Below are 22,331 nucleotides of genomic sequence, written 5' to 3'. Positions count from 1 at the left end.
TTTATCAAAAGGTGTTTCTTAGAGCACCCACACCAACAATTTCTAGGAACTTTTCTTAAAATAGTAGATTCTTGGGGGCTCCTGGTTGGCTCAGTTGGTTAAGACCTTCTCCCTCTGCCTTTCCCCTCCCCCACCTCCTTTGGCTTGCTCTCTTAAAAAAAAAAAAGTAGATTCTTTTTTTTTTTTTTTTAATGTAGATTCTTGAGCACCAACACAAACCTCCTGAATGAAATTTTCAGGGAATAGAGACAAGCTGAGAATTTGCTTCTTTGACAAGTTCTCCAGATGAGTTTTTGCACAGTAAAGTTTGGGAATCACTCGCAGCAAATAAACTCTCAGAACTTTCAGACCACTAATGTTGGGTTTGGTTTCAACTGCAGCAAGGCCTATGATATTGCCTTGCCCTAGACTCACTCACCGTAGGGATTTTCTTAGTGTCCAAAGTATGGGCCAGGAATGGCAAATGGCCCAGTGAATACCATGGCAGCCCCTGCCACTATATAACAGATTATACAAACCATCTCTCTAGCACAGATGCAGATGTACAAATCTTACACAGCACCAGAAAGACCATTTAGAACACAACAGAACATGCCAAAGAGGAAGCAGTACCTCTGGTATAAATATTAAGTCACCAGCAAATTTTCCCAGAGTGGATAGCCAGGGCAAATACCATTTTCTTCCTTAAAATACTGCCACAATCATTTTTAGTTAAACAAACAACAACAACAACAAAAGCCAGACATCTGTTATGACCTCACTTTGCTGAGGGCATTTCTGCAGTTGTAGGCAGGTAACACCTGACAGTACTCCTGCCCAGGGTTTAGCTATGCTGGATGTATGCCAGGAGCCACCAAGTGAATTTGAAAACTCAAGAGAGTTAACACCTCTGGGAAGTGGTTCTCAAAGTGTGGCCTGGGCTAATAGCCCCAGCATCACTTTAGAACTTGCTAGAAACACAAATTTTCTAGCCCTATCCCAGACCTTCTGAATCAGAAACTCCAGGGTAGGGTCAGCAATGTGTGGTTGCACAAGTTTTCCAGGTAATTCTGATGGGCATTACAGGTGGAGAGCCAGTAGACGCATTGAGTCACCTGGGTATATGAAAAACCAAGAACTGATCTAGCCACCTCCTCCAGTTTCTGAGGCAGCAGGTTTGGAGTGAGTCCAAAGAACCTGCATTTCTAACAGGTCCCAAAGTGATACTGATGCTGCTGGTCCCAGGACCACACTTTGAGTGTTATTGCTGGTCCAGGGAAACCCTCATCCAACAGAACAGAAGAAGGCAGACAAATGATTCCATCTTACAAGTCTCAGTGGATAATCCCAAGGCACATTCTTTGAGATTCCTATAGAATTTTCTCAATAGAGTTGAGTTCAAGTAGTGTCTAGCAGTAACCAGTTTAATTACACGTCATTGGTTTGGCTTTATTTAACTTCTCTGTTCTGCTTTTCCAGGCCCCATGCTCCAATTCCTTGGGATAACTTCTCAAAATAAACAACTTCTGCAAGTCCTATCTCACACTCTACTTTTTTTTCGAGGAACCTATACTAAATAGCACCTATCCTATAAATCTTAACATATAAGTTTACTGTCCAACAGATTTAAATCATCTCTTGCAATACTCACTTGCTTAGCGTACATCTGACTACCTTCTTATTTCAATAGGTGCTCTTGTGCATTTCCTTTGAGTTTGGAACATGAGTTTCCTAATGCTTAGTAAAAATATCCCAACTTCTGCCAGGATTACCCTGAGTTATGCTTCCAGAGTGTTCTATTTATTTGTATACCCAAATAAATACATGTTAATCCAAATATTCCTCAATATCAGTATCTATATTGATATCATCAATGTCAGTATCCATGGCGGGATAACTGCTACCTGACTTCTTGCTGGCATCTGAAGGCTGTGACGTGTAGTCTGGGGAATATGAGAGCAGACAACTACTAATGTTGCCCCAGTGGGGCTGCTAATTAGGAAGAAAGAAAGACCATTACCAAGTTTGCAATGGTGAGCACCTTCTACCTGAAATGTCCCTGTCTGCCTAGGATACTTGCCCCCAAAAAAGTTCTCCTATGGAATTTAAAAAAAAAAAAAAAAAGGAGGTAACCATACCAAGGTTTTCTATGGCCTAGAAAGAAATGCACCAGTAATATCAAGGAAACCAATGGAAAGGTTGCCACAGCTGAGAAACAGAGAGGAGGGAAAATCAAGAGGAAGTGTTTCCCCTACCAGGCCTGCTGAGAACTGTTATAGCAGGCTTTAAAATTGTTGAGATGAAAGAGATGATCAGAATTAAGTCCTAAAGTACATTTCTCTTTTCCTCCTCTAGCCAGGATATTTCTGTTAAACACAGTTTGGTGAAAGAAATAGGATTAATCAAAAAGAGTGTGCAGAAAGGAAGAAACAATAATGAAGCCTGAAGTCTGTGTTGTTAAAGAGTAAGCAAGAAGACAATGTGTTGTAAAACAGAGGCCTCGTGGGGAGGAGGATGGAGGGGGAGCAAGGGTGGGGATCTGGGAAGGCTGAGTAAGACCAGGGAAGTCTCCAACTGGGAGAACTTTGGATCCCATGTATTTAGTAATTTATAGCACCTTGACATGAGATAAGTCATCTTACCTTTGACTGTGGTTTTCCCCTAACTCATTTATTACAGCAAATGACTGGAACCCCAGAGCATGTGATTTATTTATCTATCAACTTGCTCAAGCCCAGAACTAACCCAGAGAGAAAACAGGGATGAGAAAACCATCTATCATTTTGAATTAAACACTTGTTACCAAATCATGAAAATTTGTCCTTTATCCAACTCATGTCTATGATCAATAATAAAAGGACATGCCTTGGAAACAAGGTGACTTGAAGGCTTCAAATAAATCCCTAGCCTTCTGCAAACTTGAGCTTTAACCTTCAAAGACCACAGAGGGTGGAGTTTGGCAACAAATGATCCAATAATCTTCATGCTGATGTGAAAATTGTGACTAGCTTAACTTAAAATATAATTTCACTGTGAATATTTCAAATTTTGTTTGGATTCTGGCTTTTAATACTACTACTAAGTATGCAGAAAGAGATACTTTGGGACTTTTTTTATTACCATTTTGCCTATTACTGCTTCTGTGTTTAAAAAATCTGCTTATTGCAAGCAGAGTACAGTCAATTTTTGCATATTGGATTTAATTTTCTACTAAGCAAATAAAAATGCCTAAATGCAATTTACAGATCTTCTTTTTTTCAAATATTGTATATGTACTTTGATTTCTAGTGCCGTCTGAATGACCCCATGCTGAAAGATTTTCATTTTGCATTTCCAAAATACATACAGAACCCATTAAATGAAAGAAATGTAAGTCATAATTTATATAGGGAAGAAAATGCTCCAATCATAAGCCAATGATTTTATATAACCAATATGTCCCTGGCCTCCTTGGCCTACAATAGATTACAAAATGAAATCACACTTGTTTTTGCACAGCCAAACTTTTACACCAAAGTCCTTTCTCAATCACCAGAAATCGGCTACTACCCATACAGCAGACAACTACTCCAAACAACTTTCAGCCATTTCTAATAATGTCCCTGAATGCTGCCTGCCGTCTGTGCACTCAGAGACAAGCCCCCTACTCCAATTCTCCCCTTCTGCTATCTTTATCATGGGGCTTCTACTGCCCATGACCTATCAATAAGCATATGACATAGCCATCCTCTGCCCCTTACTGCCACTGCTCCCAACTTTGTCTGAGGGGAATCTGGTCTTCCTGTCCTATTCCATAGCAAGGACAGGCAAAGGCCTCTGCTGAACTCCCCAAAATGTCCACAATCTGGTAAAAAGCAAAGCAAAGTTGATTCAAGTTCAAAGCAGTAAGGAAAAATATCATCCTGACAGAGGCTTACTAGTGTCTTAGGAGGAGGAAATCAAAGGTAGGGTATTAATAGGGCATTAGGATCTGGGCTCAGAGGTTTAAGGCCAACCTTTGAGGTGGGGGACTGACTGGGATTGAGCAATGTCTGTGATATAATAGTTTAGGGTTGGTGAATGCAGAGGTGAGTGTCTGGAAGTGGATCTTGCTAAGTAAATTATTGTTTGATAAGCAAGCTATTTGCCCAGGTAAGCAGAGTGTGGGCTCGGATAAACTGATCAGTAGGAATTTCCTGAAGCAAATAGGTTATTTATTGGTGTTATCTTTCCCAGGCAAAGGTTTCCTGAAGCAAGTAACTAAGTTATGTTAACACTGGTAGACAAGAGCCTTATTGACATCTTGTTGACACCAATGAGTTCAGTTTCACCTCCCCTCTTTGACACACCAGACCTTGCATAATAAGTTCTCAAAGACCAGCTTCCTGCCTCATTCCAGATCTGCCTTATCTGGCCAAGGAAGGGTCATTCCCTTCCACCAAAGCCTTCCAGAACCTCAGAATTGGCCCAATTGACTTTCAACCTCATTTAGAAAAAACAAGAAGAAACACTTTCCTTCTTTCTCTTCCAGATTGCCAATCCCCTCTTTGTTCTTTTCTCTTACCCAAACTTAATGCAGACGTGCAATAGGAATAGTGAGTGTATGATCTGACCCTACCCTATGGTCCAATAAGAAGATCATATTGACATATTTCTCAATTTCTAGGTCAATTAGTCTTTTCCATGGTCTCCTGGAAAACCTATACTTTCTAGAAACTAGACAAAAATCACATATTTTGTATTTGTATGGCTGTGTTCTTACTCAGATTTTACCTCAAAGCATCAAAGAAGAGATTTACTCTGACTATAGAAGATAATGAGAAAATTGCCTTTTCTGTCCTGCAATTTAAAATTGATTCTAGATAATGTGTTAATTCTTTTTTTAATTCTCATCTTAGTTGGAAAGAACAAAGGGAGCCTAAAACAAAACTATATATATATAGTTTTCCCTAAACTGAAAAAATAAATTATATGCTGTACATACTTTTTTTAACCTTTTTAAGCCATTTAAGGAGATAGCCTATCCCTAAGCTAGAGCCATTCACAGGCAGTCTAAATATGAGATACTCCTCTCTGATGGCTTCAATTAATTCCTTAATTTTAAATACAATGATAAAGTCATCTGACTCTAGAATATAAATTCTAGAGTCACAAAAGCACTGGGGTCCCTCAACATTCTAATTCATTAAGCAAAGGCCTTAACATTCAAAAATCAAGAGACAATTGGGGTGTCTTGCAATTAACTCCATTATAAGTACTCTTCTAGGAGACAAATGTCCAAAATAATATTAGGAAAATTGAAAATACACATGGACTAGTATAAGTATTATTACCTTAGCTGAGTCTATCAGTTCCTTGAAGTCAGAGTTTGTCCCCAGTACCAAACACAAAATAATTGTTAAATAAATGTTTACTGGTTTATTGGCTTACTGAATAAATGAATGAGTAAATAAATGACTAGCAATTAGCCCCCTTGAGGTTTAGCATACTGAATCTGGCATAGAGATCTCGGAACTGCAATCAGGTAGAGCTTCAACAAGAGAAAGAATTCTTCATTTTGAAAACTTTGCTGGTGCAGCAAATTAATATGAATTCCTCAGCTCCACAGGAAACTGATAGAACAAAAAATGAATCTAGAAATAGTAGAGCATACCAATATAGCAACAGATCTGGAGGCAAACCCCAGCAGAGAGCACACGCAAGCAGAGAGGCTGAGAGATGGAGAACTTGTGGAGTCATCCCCTTGGGTTCAAACAGTCCTTCTCTTGAGTAGGACAGTTAGTCAAACCAAGATAGGCCCTCATATACTATCTATAGGGCTATAGAACTTTGGAATCTTGCCATTCAGCATCTACTCTTTAGCTGTAGTGGGAAGTGGAGAAAATACTGCAAGATCAGAGTTCTAAGTGCCCAAAAAAATACCCAACTACTAAAGGGCAAAATTCTCCCAGGCTTCTATGTTCCAATCACAAGAAGTATGAAGATCCCTCAAAATAATTCAGGCCTTATGCCCTAAGCATTCTAATATAAGAATCACATATATATACAAATGCTCCATGTTCATTAATTCTGACTTCAAAAAAGTGAAGCCTTAGAGTTGTTTCTAACCAAAACTTAGGCTTCACGGTAAATAATATATTTCAGTTTCTATTTAAAATCTGATCCTAACAATCCCATAGTAGCATCTCTTTTTTTGGACTTTGATATACTTCTTACAAATAGGTTATATTTTAACTGAGTCTATTTCAAAGAAAAACCAGGCATAGTGAATATGTGATTTTATTTGGTAGCTACTAACATCTACACAGAATTTCAGATTATCAGGGTTTAATTAGTTCAAGCTCATTGCAACCCAAGGGAATTTTTGCAAGATAGTTTATTTAAATCTAATCCATTCCTGGAAATGTATTTTACAGTGAATTTCCAGATAGTTGGAGATTCTATTCAATTATTTTGAATGAAAAAAATAAAGGATGTGTTCCTAGCCCATCAAAAATCCCCAACATACTTCCCTAAATATCACTAAAATGCTCAGATACCTATATAACAGTACACCAAAGATCTTTACAGAATGCAAACATGTAAAATATCAGTTATGGAAAAATAAATAAATAAATAAATAAATAAATAAATAAATAAATAAATAAATAAATAAAATAAAAATATCAGTTATGGAATTAGTGAGCACTTAATAAATTAATTAGTGGGTATGTTTATATGTTAATAGTGATTCTAAACAATATTAAGCATAAGATACTTCTCATCTGCCACAAATATATATTTATTTTTCTTCTCATTTCATCTGCCACAAATATGTATTTATTTCTTTTCTTTTCATCTGCCACAAATATGTGTTTAGTGTATGTAAATAAACAAATATTAAAGATCTTAAAGAATACCAAAGCTACTATCTAAATTAGACCAGGCGGTAGAACAAGAGTAGTGGGAGATAGCATTGCACAGAGAAAGAAGTAAAGGGTACAATATCAAGCAAAACTTCACAAAGGGTGATATTGGCTCAACCCAGGGTTGAGGAGGATGAGGTCACCAGTAGGAGGCAAGGGACCTGAAGTATTTTTACCCCCCACCTATCATATTGGGGTTAAGGGTTACTTTGGGGTGAGGGATGACTAAATTCCCACCTATTTCTTACTCTCCATGTATTCAAAGCAAGCAGATTCTGGAAGCCTGAGGACAGGCCTTAAACAAAGAGGTGCTGGTTGTTAGTAGTAAAAGCCCCCAGGCCAAATACCACTACAAAAATTCACTATTCTGGTGCCTTTTTTGTACAGATGTAGAACTGAGGCCCCCAGAGATGAATCAATTTATCACATGGTAACTAGGAGGTACAGAAAGAACCAGCAGGGCTTTTGACTTCCTCCTTTTTTATTTCGTTAATTTTGATCACATGTCCTCTAAGCTTTCATTTTTCCCAACTGGAAATCCCGATTTCTTTGGTTTTCACTCATACAAAAGCACTACACTGACTCAGATGTCTTAGGTGACTTAGGTGACTCAGATACCTGTCTTTGTGTCTTCTCTTTATAATCTGTTAGTTTCAATTGACCAGAACTGATCATAACATTTCAGGAGAGCAACAAATGCAGTTCTGTATGTGAGGCTGAAGGCTTTCTCATTTTGGTATAGTGCTTTTACCATGGGGTTTTGGCTTGCCTAATTTGGTTAGAGGAACCCATTCAGCTGATGACTCTGGTTCCAGCTGACAGTGACTCGAACCTCATGCTATCACCAAAGGCTTTTTAAGGACTTTTTTTTTTAATGATTTTATTTATTCATAGAGACAGAGAGAGAGAGAGAGAGAGGCAGAGGCACAGGCAGAGGTAGAAGCAAGCTCCATGCAGGGAGCCTGATGTGGGACTTGATCCAGGGTCCCCAGGATCAAATTCCGGGCTGCAGGCGGCGCTAAACCGCTACTCCACCGGGGCTGCCCTTTTTAAGGACTTTCTACCTAAAAAAAAAAAAAAAAACTCTCTTCAAATTACTTCCCTCCATGAAACATAACTCCTAATCATTCATCACTAGAAACTACTTCCTTTGGGAAGCTTTCCTTGTCTACCTCCAAGACTAGGTTGGATGATCCTGGGTACTGAAGGAGTATGCAAAGAATCCTTATCCTGGGATTTATCATGCTGTCCTCTAATTGTCTTCTAACTTTATTCTCCATTTATATTATCAGATATTTAAAATAATAACCAACTTATTAATGTAATTCTCAGTAATTGGCACATGGTAGACTATCTATAAAAAAAATTGTTGAATAGGGGTATGTGGGTGGTTCAGTTAAGTGTCCAACTCTTGGTTTCGGCTCAGGTCATGAGACTGAGCCCCAAGTTGGGCTCCATGCTCAGTGGGTAGTCTGCTTGAAGATTCTCCCCCTTGGCCCCTCCCCTGACTTGTGCATGTGCACATGCTCTCTGGTGCTCTCTCTTAAAAAAAAAAAAATTGTGGAATAATCTGTGGAAAAAGCTTCTTGCATCATAATGAATGGTTCAGAGCTCTCAAAAAATATATATATATATACATATCAAGATCTATTTTCTACCAATATGAAATGAGAAAAGGTGTTCACATATTAAAAGCATCTTCAGCTCATTTTTAAGCTTGAAAGGACACCAGGCGCATGTCCTTTTGAATACAGAGGTAATATCCTTTCCTACAACCACTAATAACCTATATAGCTACTGGGAAAGAACTAAACCTTAGTCCTCTCATATGCCAAACACAATCCTAATAAAAGTGAATTATGCCAGTACAGTAAAAGACAAAGCCAATATTGCTATTCTGGTCCTACCCTGTCTATCTATGTCTGTAGGTTTTGCAACACTTAAGCACACAGATTATCTACAACTATGACCTACTAATTTCACTTGTGTATAAGAATAAATATTCTCCACAGTTCAGAACTGCCTCTGAATGTACACTAGACTAAACTCAAAGACTGTCTCAAGATACTATGTCTAAGTCCACTACTCTTGTGAGATGCTCTTTAAACAAACACACTCTGCTGTGGAACATTGAGTACCATGTGGAATGCAATGACTCTATCAAGTCACTAGATTAAGAGCCAATGTTATGTGCCCTGACAGCCACTTCCATTCAACCCTTTCCTTTTTAAAATAAAAGGTCCAAGGCAACACTCTGAGTTCTAGTTCTGATCATAAAACATCTCAGAGGGTTAAATAAACTCCACTCATAAAATGTATCATAGCTAAACTATTCTCATGGTGATGAATTTTATTCTCACATCAACAAGACTTTGAAAGAGGTATTATTTTAATGACATATGCCCTCTCAGTCTTCTTACCCAAGTGGAAATCTCCTTCTGAGCTCACCTGGCCTTGCCTGGGCTTGGCTCCAGGTTGTAGGCTCGATTTAGGTTTGATTCATGTGGCTCTCAATCTTTTGGCGGCTAGGACTTGTTTTCATGGTGATGGCAGAAGCTCAAGGACATAGTCCAACTGCATCAGCATCTGTTAACATCCTATTGGAGGAAGCAAGTCATATGGTCATATGCAAAGTCCAGGGGCAGGGGAGTAGATCTATCTCACATGGAGTTGGAGAAAATAGAGTGAATATTTGCTGAGCAATAGCCTAATAAACCACAAATGATGTGCATAAAATTTTGCTGTATTGCTGTTTATTGCATGGCAGGTTCAACATCTTAGTAGATCAGATGAGGCTGGAGATAAAGGGAGGGACTTACAACCCATGATAATAATAATAATAATAGTAATAATGAAAGTTAACACTTATAACAGCAGAATCATAATTATAGGTCATGATAATAATAATTTAGTTTCCCCTCATGAAAAATCCTCTCCATCTTCTTCAATGTCTTAGATACACATCTTTGAACCTGAACTGGCTGCCTCCTATCTTTCTCACTTAACCTATCATATCCATCCATTTCTATTTGGATTTTAAAAAATGAATCCAATTCAATATCTTCAGTAATCCCTGAAACACAAATGGCTTTTGGACCTTCACCACTAGGAAGAAATGTAAACAGAAGCAGAATAAAATAATGGTGTGATATAGTTATGATGTACATCAAGGTTCAGAGACTCCACCCTTCCTACTTTACAAATGAGGAAAATAAAGTCCATAAAAAGCAAGTGCTCCTTATGGAATAGCTCCTCCAGCCAAAATTGGAATATAGTACTTAAATTTGTGATCACGTAAGTATCTTCCCTCAACACTACTTCTACAAAACATATAAATTCAGGTGTGTGTTTTACTAACCTTAATAACCTACCTTTCAGATAGAAAAAAACATAGTGCAGGATAGTGTCAGCAGAAAGAATTAGGGATCCCCAGAAAAAGAAAGAGATCTACCATTCCTGATACAAGAAAAGTCATTTTAGGCTCCCAAATGTTTTCCTCCATGTATGCCCTACAGTATCTATTTATCTAAGCACACTTCTTGCAGAACTTCCTAAGAGGTGTCAGAATTACAGAGAAATGTGAAAACCTCAGTGGCTAAGGATTTTGAGGGAACAAAGAGAATACAAAAACCAACCAGCTCTACCAGGCCAGGAAATAGCCTAACCATGACAGAGACAATAAATCAGTGGTAAAATTCTCAGTGCTGTTTCAAAGGTAAACAAAATCCTATAATTCTTACCCAAGATAATGAGCCATAGACCTTATCCAGTTTACACTGGTTCTCAGAGCATGCCCATAGCCCCTTCCCCTTGTCCAGCCTTTACCTCTGCCTCATTATGATGTTGAAGTCTCTGTCCTAAAAGGATCATAAGCTTCATTAATATAACATAGAATGCAGGTATAGGTAAAGTTTCCTTTGTGTGACAACTGCACCTGGTGTAATCTCTATCTGTAATCACCAAGGAGGAAATTCATGCTAGTTTGATTATAATAGCAGAAAAACTGAAGACAGAGGCAGAGGTCTTGGGTCCTACTCTTCCTCCTTCTACCTGCAGGCCATGAAACCTATGGTAAGCCCATTCAACATCTGACGTCAGTTTTCTCACACTAAGAACACCACCACTGGCTCTGCCTTTGTCAAGAATGGATACTAGGATCACAATAAGCACGTGAGAGATGTTGTATCACAATATAAAAATGTAATTTGTTGCTGTTCACCATCAATAACACATGCCTTTGGTATTTTTCTCATATTGGTATTATTTAAAAAACACAATCCAACTAAATAAATGTGAAGATCTAATAAGCTTTACTCAGTGATTCCTGAATTGGGCAGCATCCCATCTAGCAAACAGAAGGGAGCTCTGAGGATTTGTACAAAATTAAAAGGGCAGGACAAAGAGCTTATTTTAAAAAGAAAAAGGGAAAAAATAAAAGAAAAAGAAAAAGAATTGTTTCAGGCAAGATCACCTTCCCTCATTGGGAAGGGCAGGGGGTATAACTTATGCAGATTACCTCACTAGTACTGATTGGGAAATTCCAGGCTATATAATTTCACACTTGGGCAAAGCTAAAACTTCAGGTAGGTTAGGTGTTAAGTCTTGGTGAGGCTTAGCAAAAGTAACTCCATTTGGGGCCGTTGTTGTTGTTGTTGTTTTTAATGGTATATAATAGGCCAAGGACTATGGTGAGTTATTAGATATTAAAAGCCTTAGTATTTACCCTCAGAGGGATTGCAGGAAGGCAGGATTATTATGAATTTATCTATATAATGCATAAATAAATGATTATAGGCAAAACAAACTAGAAACTTCTGACTTAATATAAAACCAAATTCTCTGCAAAGCTATAGAATATTTATTCACATATGACAAATATTTACTAAGCTCCTCCTATAAGCACTGTCCCAAGCATTTAAATATAGATTAAATAAAACAGACCAAAAAGTACAATTTAAAGTTGTCTTTTCATCTAGAGTCCTACCAATTCAGAGAACAGCCAATTAATAAGTCACTTGGAGTGACCACCAGACACTACAGGCCATATGGGTTGATTTTCATTAAAGCAAAGATTTCCGAGGTTGTGACTTTCACAGTGGTTTGCTTGTTTCCTGTTTCCTTCAAATCAGAGCCATCTTGATATCTTGTATTAAGATATATCTGCTTCCAAAGGCCATTGACACTGTCATTGGTTTTAATTGGACCTAAATAAATGTTGATTCTACCTAGGGACCACTTGCTCATATGAAGAAAGGTACAGCAGTGCATTTACAGCAGATCTAGTCATACAGGTTTTCACACATCATGAATGCCCAGAAGAAGGCAAGCAGAGACAAACAGACTGAAAAAACAACCAAGTGGCCCTTTGACGGAAATATTTCATGGAAAGTCTGGTCTAAGATTTCAGTAATAAAGTAGAAAATAATGATAATTTTGTGTATTTTCTGAAATTACAGATATTCTTATCACTCTTATACACAAGGAAGAATGACTTGTAATATACATCCAATGAAGTAAAAGCACATCATTAAATGCACTGATTCATGAGAGTGAGGGAGGAGGGAGAAAAAGCATGGGAGGATAGTCTTAATCTGTGCTGATAGAAGCTACCAACCCAGAATGACTCCTATTCCCTAGTGCATACAGTTAGTGATTAAACCCAGAATGACTCCTATTCCCTAGTGCATACAGTTAGTGATTAAAATAGAAATAAGAAGACAATATGAAATGTTGACTTGATATTGGGGGTATTTTCATTTAAAGCAGAAGGTCATAATTAGTCACTTATCCTGTACCTAATATAAAAGCACAATCCTCCATTTTCAGCTTAGAAGTCATCTACTCTCAGTAGAATAATAGGACTCCTGCCCAGTTCAGATCTAAGTGAGCTCACTCTCTCTGCACACATACCACTTACAGCATACTGAGTCCCCATCAGGACTTATAACACAGAATCATAACTGCTTGCTTCCTTACCTATTCCCCCTTCTAGGGTAGGAGCTACAAAGGAATGGTTATAATTTCTATCTTCTAACTATTATATACAAATGTATGGCCTGTGTTTGACACATTTTTGTGGAATTAATGGATAGAAGGATAAATATTGAAAGTAAACACTAAAGAACATACATACAAACACTTGAGAGCAAATGAAGATAGCAAAACTGAACAATGAAATTTATTTAAACTGCTGGTAGACCAGGAAAGGAATTGATGGGTAGCTAGACTGTCTCATTTATCAGTATCTCCTCAGCCCATGGAAGGTGCTTAGGAAATATTGAATAAAGGTATAATAAAATGAATGAATAGTTGACTGACTAGAGAAGATAGAATAGAACTGTAAGGGTTTATCTTATTAAAATGTGCCCATAATATGAGCTTGCTTAACTAATTCTGATGCCTATCATGGATCTTCATCCTTCATAATTATCTCTCTATTCAATCTCAGAAAAAGGTAATTGATCTCCCTCAATAACCCCCTTTCTAAACAAGTGTCAGAATAGAGATTTCTGGGCTCTTCCTGAAGCCCATCAAAGCAACAATACAAATCTCTCCTTCAGACATAGCATTGGAAGCCATCCCTGTGGTCATCATAATTTAATCATAATATTTTACTCATTTTTTTATTAAGTGATTTTCTTTAGGAAAACAAATATAAACATGATTACCAAGGTCTGATCCACTTTGACCCTAATACATCACCAAGATATTGAAAAACCTTCTGGCTATGACCACTATATGTTTTTCTATGTTCTCTTTCTATTTCCCCAATTTTTGATAATTCAGCTGATGGCATTCTCAAATGAGGAATAGTCTCCATGGAGTACATCTCCAGAAGCATTTCCTAAAGAATTAGCCTATTGACTCCCTTCCTTCCAAACAAAGGTTGAGATAGATTTTTATTATTTTTGTCTATCATTTTAGACAATCTAGAAATCTATACTTAGCTCTAATGAGCCCACCATTTCCTTATCTAAGTCCAATTACAGGGTGAGTCCAGTCACTGGAGAATCTAATCTAACCTTTCCAAGTTCCCACCAATCAGCTGGTAAATTCTAACCATACTAAAAATCAAATGAGGGACACCTGGGTGGCTCAGGGGTTGAGCATCTGCCTTGGGTTCAGGTTATGATCCCGGGGTCCTAGAATTGAGTTCTAAATCAGGCTTCCCACAGGAAGCCTGCTTTTCCCTCTGCCTATGTCTCTGCCTCTCTCTGTGTGTTTCTGATAAATAAATAAATAAAATCTTAAAAAAAAAAAGATTTATTTAAAAAAATAAATAAAAAATAAAAATAAAATGAGAGGCAAGATGGAAATTAAAACATTTTTTCTTCATCAGTAGATCCAAGTTCCAGATTTTCTTCTAAATCTTATTTTTAATGTCTTTTATTATGCAAATCATATATTTGGGGGGAAAAGCTAATAAGTAAGTTTACTAGGCAGAAAGCCTTGCTTTATTTTTATTTTATTTTATTTTATTTTTATTTATTTGAGAGAGAGAGAGAGCTAAAGAGAGAGCACAAACAGGGGGAAGGGCAGAGGGAAAGGGAGAAGCAGACTCCCTGCTCTGCAGGGAGTCTGTGGGGCTCAGTCCCAGGACCCTGGAGTCATGACCTAAGCCAAAGGCAAGTACTTAACCAGACTGAGCCACCCAGGTGCCCCGCTTTGTATTTTTTTGTTTTGTTTTTTAAGTAGGTTCCACACCCCATGTGGGGCTTGAACTCACAACCCTGAAATCAGGAGTCACATGGCCAACTGAGCCAGCCAGGCACCCCAGAAAGCCCTGCTTTATATGGATGCTTGTTGTTTTCTATTTCCTAGATTTTTATCTCACAAATAGCCTCATGGACCATCACTTATATTCAAATCAGTTGCCCTGGCATGTAAGGTAAGAAATGAATCTATTGTACAGTAGACCACATTTGCTGATTAAAATTACCTTTGGACTTAATTTTGCCATTAAAGTAGACAATGTCAGTGCTCCTCTCATATACTGAAAATACCATCTCATATACTGAAAATACCACCAAATGGATGCTATATCCTATATTGGCTCTTTATGTAACACTCCCCTCTCTACCTCCCCTTTCAATGACAATCCAGGGCAGGAGGTACCTGAGAAGTTACATGTCCCTTGGGATGTGAGGGGAAGGAAGAGGAATTTGCTAATGATTGAAGATAGGAGGATTATGAAAGCCCAGCTCTCTCATCTCACATGGTGCAAATCTGAGATATGACTTATTTTCCAGAGTTTTCCTATGGGATCAGGCTGAAGCTATCCTCTATAGGATACTCTCTACCTTGGCTTTGGCCCCTGCCTTGCCCTGCTTCCCCAACATCATCAGTGATTTCAATTATGAGCACTTCAATATATGAATCCTTCTATCAGAGTCTGCTTCTGAGGAAACTATCCTACCACAACCAGTAAAAAAATACTTATTTTTTAAGTGTTAGAAATCTCCCCATAACAAGCAGTGGGTTTGTTGTTAACATAATCCTGTTACTCAAACTTAAACTGATGACTCCAATTATATAAAGAAATGAGAAATATGTCTAAATATCACTTTAGAATGATGAACAAGATATATTGCTAAATTTAAAAAGAACAGTGAGGAAGAGCTGAGTATAGTATGCTAGCTTTTATCTAAAAAGGAAGTAGAAATAAAATGCATATGTATATTTGTTATGAACTAAATGTCTCGCCAAAATTCATATGTTGAAGCCCTAAGCCCCAATGTGACAGTATCTAGAGATAGGTCCTATGAGGAGGTTATAATGATTAATGAGGTCATAAGGATAGGGCCCTAGTCTCATAGAGCTAGTGCCCTCAGAAGAACTGGAAGAAATACATGGGCTCTCTCTGTGTCATGTGAGAATGCCTCAAGCCAGAAAAAGAAAGGTCACCAAGAATCAAATCAGCCAGCACCTTCACAAATTTTTAGCTAGACTAGCCAAGAATAAATAAGAGAAGACTTAAATTGCTAAAATCAGGAATGAGGATGGGGATATCACTACCCAGAACACAGAAATAAAATAATTCTAAAAGAATACTATGAACAACTATACACAAAAAAATTAGATAACTTAGATGAAATGAATAAATTTCTAGAAAGATATAAACTACCAAACTGACTCATGAAGATACAAAATATCTAAGTAGAACTATAAGTAAAAAAAAAAAAAAAAAAAACCTCAATAGTTAAAATGCTTCTCACAGAGAAAAGTCCAAACCCAGTTAACTTCCACTGAATTAACCAAACTTTTCAAGAAGAATTGACACCACCGAGCATTCATAAACTCTTCTAAACTGTGGTAGAGGAGGAACACATCCTAAGTCACTCTAAGTAAGAATTGCCCTGGTACCAAAATGTAGACAAAGACATCACAAAAAGAAGAAGAAGAAGAAGAAGAAGAAGAAGAAGAAGAAGAAGAAGAAGAAGAAGAAAGAAAGAAAACAAAAAGCCAATTCCTCTTATAAACATAAAGGCAAAAAGCTCAACAAAATCATAGCCAACTGAATCCAGCAATGTATAAGACAGATTATGCACAATGACCAAGTAGGTTTTACTGGGTAATGCCGGGTCAATTTAACATACAAAAATTAATTAAAGCAAAACACAATTATTAATAAAAATAAAGGTGAAAAACCTATGATTATCTCAATAGATGCAGAAAAGGCATCTGACAAAACACTATTTTAAGGGAAAAAAAAACATTCATTAAACTAGTAACAGAAGGTAACCTCTTCAACCTAATAAAGGATATCTATGAAAAATCAACAGCTAACACCAAACTCCTTTTAATAATCATACTGGCAGTGATAGTTTTGGGTATTTTTACTTCAAATATTCTGGGCAACCACATTGTTTCTCTAATTCCATATTCACCAAAATAAACCAAGATTTCTTGGAGAAATGATTGATTCCAAGTCTGTGACAGAAGAGAATAAGATGAGGTTAGAAGCTCATGAGGTGAGAAATCTTGGAGATTACTGGGATCATATCTGAAAAATCTGGAAGGCAAATGGAATATTTGAGCACACCTAAAAAATAGAGATCAAACAGATATTTTTTAAAATCTGTGAAGTCATAATGATAGTTAAAAGCAAAAACTTATTACTTACCTTTCAAAAAGGCTAAGGAACTAACTCATATTGGAAACTGGTAAATGACAGGAAAGAATAAAATCTGTGAGCTGCTTACTTGTATAAACTGTACTGCAGGGTAATCAAATAAGTAATGAGGGAACATTTGTCTTTATAGAAATATTCTAGCTAATAAAAAAGAAATTATAGAATTAGAACATCACCATTTTAAATACTCTTAATGAAATAATAAATAGGCAATAATAATTCATGACTGTTAACATAATAAAATAGGAATAACTGGATTTTATATGCCTCCTGATGGAAGTATATGTAATAAAAATCGTAGCTGAATCTGCCCAAGCTCCTAGTTCTAACAACCAATTAATTTTAAAAATACAGAAGACAAAGGAAATGTTAATCTCATAGGTATTTGATAAGCAAACTCCAGGATGTGGAAAAGTCCACAGCACAAATGATCTAGTTTCTTTAAGTCATAAAGTAATCCAAAGAGCAGAAAGGAAGAACAGAAAGTATACTTTTGTAAGGGTTTTGAACTATGCATGAAGTGACATAAAATAGCTCAAAAGTAGACCATGACAAACCCCTAAAATCATTAGAAAATGAAGTACAATTAATTAACCAAATGGAGATAAAATGGAATGACACAAAATTTTCAATTAACCCAAAACAGGACAAAAAACTAAGGAAAAGAACAACAACAACAACAAAAAAGCAGATGGAATAAAAAGAAAAAAAGCAACAATTTGGTAGATTTAAACCCAACCATATCAATAATTACATAAAAATATAATGCAAATACACAAGTATAGACAGAGATTTGTTCATATTGAATACAAGAGCAAAATACACTATAAGACATCCAAAGGTAATCAGTTAAAGGTAAAATGATAGAAAATGACATACCATGTGAACACTAATCAAAGGAAAACTAGAGTGGCTATGTTCATATTAGACAAAGTACATGTCAGACCAAGGAATGTTATCAGTGATAAACAGGGTCATTTCATGACAATAAAGGAGTCAATTAACCAAGAAGACATAGCAATCCTAAATACATATATACCCAACAGCACAGCTCCAAAAGTGAAGCAGCAACTGGTAAACCTAAAAGGAGAAATGGACAAATTTGCAATTACAGTAAAAAATCCAATATCCCTCTCTCAGTAATTGATAGAATTAGTATATAGAAAATCATTATGGATATAACTGACCTGAACAACATCAAACAGCTTGACTTAACTGACAGTTCCAGAACACTTCAACCAACAAAGCAAAATACACATTTTTTTCAAGTGAATATGAACATTTGCCAAGTTTGACCACATTCTAGGCCATAAAACAAACCAAAAAATTTAAAAGAATTGAAATTGGGGATCCCTGGGTGGCTCAGTGGTTTAGCACCTGCCTTTGGCCCAGGACGCGATCCTGGAGTCCCGGGATCAAGTCCCACGTCGGGCTCCCCGCATGGAGCTTGCTTCTCCCCCCCTCCTGTGGCTCTGCCTCTCTTTCTCTCTCTATGTCTATCATGAACAAATAAATTTAAAAAAAAAAATTTAAAAATCCATCCTGCAAAAAAGTAAATAAATAAATAAATAATAAAATAAAATAATTGAAATCATACAAAGTATATTGTCTGACTATGAGAAACTCATGTAGAAATCAGTAACAAAAATATCACAACACCTTCAAGTACTTGAAAATTAATAACACACTTTTAAACAACTCATGGGTCAAAAACAAAATCACAAGAGAATCAGAATGTATTTTGAATTGCATGAAAATGAAAACACAGCATATGAAAATTTGTGGGATAGAGCTAAAACACTTTAAGATATATGTATGATATTTAATGCTTATACTAGGGGGAAAAAAGTCCCATATCAATGATTTAAACTTCTACCTTACTAGAATAAGAAGAGCAAACTGAACCCAAAGCAAGCAAAAGGAAGAAAATACTCACAAATGTAAGTCAATAAAATAAAAAACAAAAATATAACAAGGAAAATCAATGAAACTATAATCTAGTTATTTGAAAAAAATCAATAAGAATGATAAACCTCTAGAAAGACAGTCCAAGAAAAAAAAAGACAGAAGATACACATTACTAATATGGGAATAAAAGAGAAGACATCACAATAGGTCCTAGAGACATTAAAAGGATAATAAGCAGATTTTTTTATACCAGGAAACTCAACAGCCTAAATAAAGTAAACAAATTCCTTGAAAGAAACCAGCTATGAAAGCTCACTCAAAAAAAAAAAAAAAAAAAAAAAAACAACAACTCAAATATCCTGTATCTATTAAAGAAACTAGATTTGTGACTTAGAAACTTTCACAAGGAAAACTCCAGGCCCAACGACTTCACTTCTACCAAACATGTAAGAAACAAATAATATCAATTCTACACAAAAACTCCAGGAAATAGACTAGGAAGGAACACCTACCCACTCAGTTTATGAGGCCAGTGTTACACTGATACAAATACCAGGCAAAAATATTACAGAAAAAGAAAAACTCCAAACCAATATCTCTCATGACAGAAATGTGTCTCAACAAAATATTAGCAGGTTAATGCAGCAGTACATAAATTTCAAAAGATAAAAATAAAAGAGGAGTAAATTTATATACTAGATATATAGCAACTAGAAGCTTTGTGTAGCTTGTGTATGGATCCTGATTCTTAAAAATCATAAAAATTTGCACTTATTCAACATTCATTGATATTAAGGACTTACTGTCAATGTCTTTAGTGTGATAATGGTGTTGTGATTATGTCTTTTAAAGTTTCCTTTAGAGAAATAATTAGCCATATATGCTGAAAAAAGTACAGCTCATATGCTATAATCTCTAGGAACTGATATGAAATAATCTATGTGAGGGTGATGAGGAATGGGAGGGTTTATGGAGATATATATGTGTGTGTGTGTGTGTGTGTGTGTGTGTGTGTGTGTGTGTGTGTGTTATAGGTAAAACACTATTGGGCATATGCTGATAACTGTTAAACTAGTTTGAACACATATATGTTCAAATTTCCATAAAATGCAGTTTAATAATATAAATGTAATATAAAGTTTGGGGCAGTAAGTGGCTCAGTCAGGTAAGCCTCAGGTCTTGATCTCAGGCTCATGAGTTCCATCCCCACATTGAGCTCCATGCTGGCTATGGAATCTACTTTAAAAAACTGATACATAAATGTAATATAAAGTTTAAAAAATAAATGATTAAAAGTATGGCTCTCCTAATATATCCCTAAGAGATTTGTTCCATTAAAGAACTACCATATGTCTGCTGACTTATAGATCTTTTTTTCCTCCATTTTAAAAGGAAGCTGTTGAGGTACAAGCTAACACACATGCCCTTTCCCCTTTGGCTTACTATGAAAATACTTAAAAGCCTTCAGATTTCAGGTCTTTTTTGCATAGTAGTAAATTAAGACTTACTTTCTTATTGATAGCCTTCTTTTGTTCTTATCCCAGGAAAATCACTTTGTGATTTTTTTTCTCTTTTATAATTACTAGGTGCCAGACCGTCTCCAAACTTGCAGAGATATGAAGTCGAAAATGAAATAAAGAGCATCTTTCTTTTCAGAATCTACTGTGCAACAAACACTATGATTCCTATCGTTTCATTAAGAGATAGTTATTATCTTCAATTTGTAAATGAGAAAACAAGTTTAGTAACTTGATTTATGGCTTAAAATATATGTCATTGTTTAAACAACTTGTTTAAAAGGATAGGTAGGATGCCAGAAAACTTTGCTGTTTTGTTTTGTTCTACACCATGGGTCAGTAAGCTCTTTCAGTAAAAGGCCAGTTGATAAATAATTTAGGCTTTGCAGGCCATGTGTCACATATTCTTCTTTGTTTTGTTTTGCTTTGTTTGAAGCTTTAAAAATGAAAACATTATTTGTTCTCAGGCTTAAAAACAGGCCACAGGCCAGATTTGGATCATGGGCTATAGTTTGCCAACCCCTGGACTAGAATATGGTATATTTCATTTTAATTCATTTATAATATCTCATTTCAGTTAGGAGTATTGAAAGGCTATACTGCCCCATTTGATACTAATCATGGTAGAAGGTAAATAACAAAGACTTTATGTCAGCCATGTGACATAGAAGTTTACCAATGAATTGAGAATGTTGGAAGCAAAAGGATGGCATGTGGTCACCCAACCTGAAGGACATGATTTTTGCAATTATTTTGTCAAGGAAAAAAATGTGATGTGCTTATGTTGATTCTAACAATTTCATTCATTCTATAGCCACAACAACATATAGTAAAAGGTCTAGGCCAAGATAAAACATGTTTGTCCTCACAAGGGAGTTTTGAAGTTAGGAATCAGTATTTCTTAATCAGGTACTCCTGAAGCACAAAAACGAAGTCAAGGTTATTTTTTAGCCTTCTCTGCTGAACTAATCAAATCAAAGTAAAATATGTTCTAGAAAAAAAAATAAAATAAAATATGTTCTAGATTAAAATAGATGTTGCAAAATAAAATGTGAGATTGTCCTTATTGCCCCCATGATCTCCTATCCCAGTCAGTCCCATATTGCCCCCAGAAGCCTCACAAGTTCTGAGGAGGACCAAGATCACTTAGCAGAAGTGCAAAAAGGAAGAAACAATACTCAAGCCTTTAGTTTCTAAATCAATTTTAAAATCCATAAAAGAGACTGCAATCTTAAAACCAAAGCATTTTATTTTTAAGAATCAGCCTTCCTGAAGAAAGAACAATTTGGGAATCCAAAATGATAAGACCTGAAGTTAGCAGAGCCTGGAGTTTATGCCATAAACAAATGACTGGAATGAAAAGAGGAAATGTTACAAACTAAAGTAGAAGAGAGTTGTTTGAGTTGCAATGGGAAGAGAAATGGAGGGGACAAACTACAAAGGAGGACAGTGATGAAGCCAGGAGGGGTCTTGGGGAGAAGAAAGGAATCCACTTTAAAAGAGTGCTAGCCTCTGCCTGCATAGACATTTCCTTAACACTAATGAAGTGCCAAGCCAGCCCAATAGCAGGCTCTCTACTGCCCTGTAAGTGAACCCTGAGAATTGTTTGTGCCAAGAACAGCTCAATAACGTTCCTTCAACAGTGGCCCGCAGGTCTCTGGTTGATGATCACTTGAAAATGATGCTCAGTGAAGCCCTGAGAGTTTGGTCAGCACAATTCAAACAAACAAGGTAAGACAAACTGGAACTAATGTGAAGCCCCGTTCCCCAATCCCTCCACACACAACACACTCCAGCAAAGACCGTGTTAAAACCCTAACTCCAGGTGTCATGAGACACCTGAGGTTCAGAGAGAGTATAACAGTACACAAACACCCTACTAGCAAGTGGCAAAGCTGAGACTCAAACCCA

At 36.5% G+C, this 22,331-nt stretch overlaps 1 long non-coding RNA gene across 1 annotated transcript in view; it reads right to left on the bottom strand.

The window, feature by feature from the left end:
• Positions 1–7,684: 7,684 nt before the first annotated feature.
• Positions 7,685–22,331, bottom strand: part of LOC129507358 (uncharacterized) — an 81,882-nt gene continuing 67,235 nt past the window's right edge. The window contains exons 2-3 of the long non-coding RNA XR_008663963.1: positions 9,312–9,460; positions 7,685–7,927 (exon numbers count right to left, since the gene is read on the bottom strand). This is a non-coding gene — a long non-coding RNA (uncharacterized LOC129507358). The remainder of the gene's footprint in view (positions 7,928–9,311; positions 9,461–22,331) is intronic.

The sequence above is a fragment of the Nyctereutes procyonoides genome, unplaced genomic scaffold (assembly GCF_905146905.1).
Source record: "Nyctereutes procyonoides isolate TBG_1078 unplaced genomic scaffold, NYPRO_anot_genome, whole genome shotgun sequence".
NCBI classification, from domain to species: Eukaryota; Metazoa; Chordata; class Mammalia; order Carnivora; family Canidae; genus Nyctereutes; species Nyctereutes procyonoides.
This window is presented reverse-complemented; position numbering and strand designations above follow the sequence as displayed.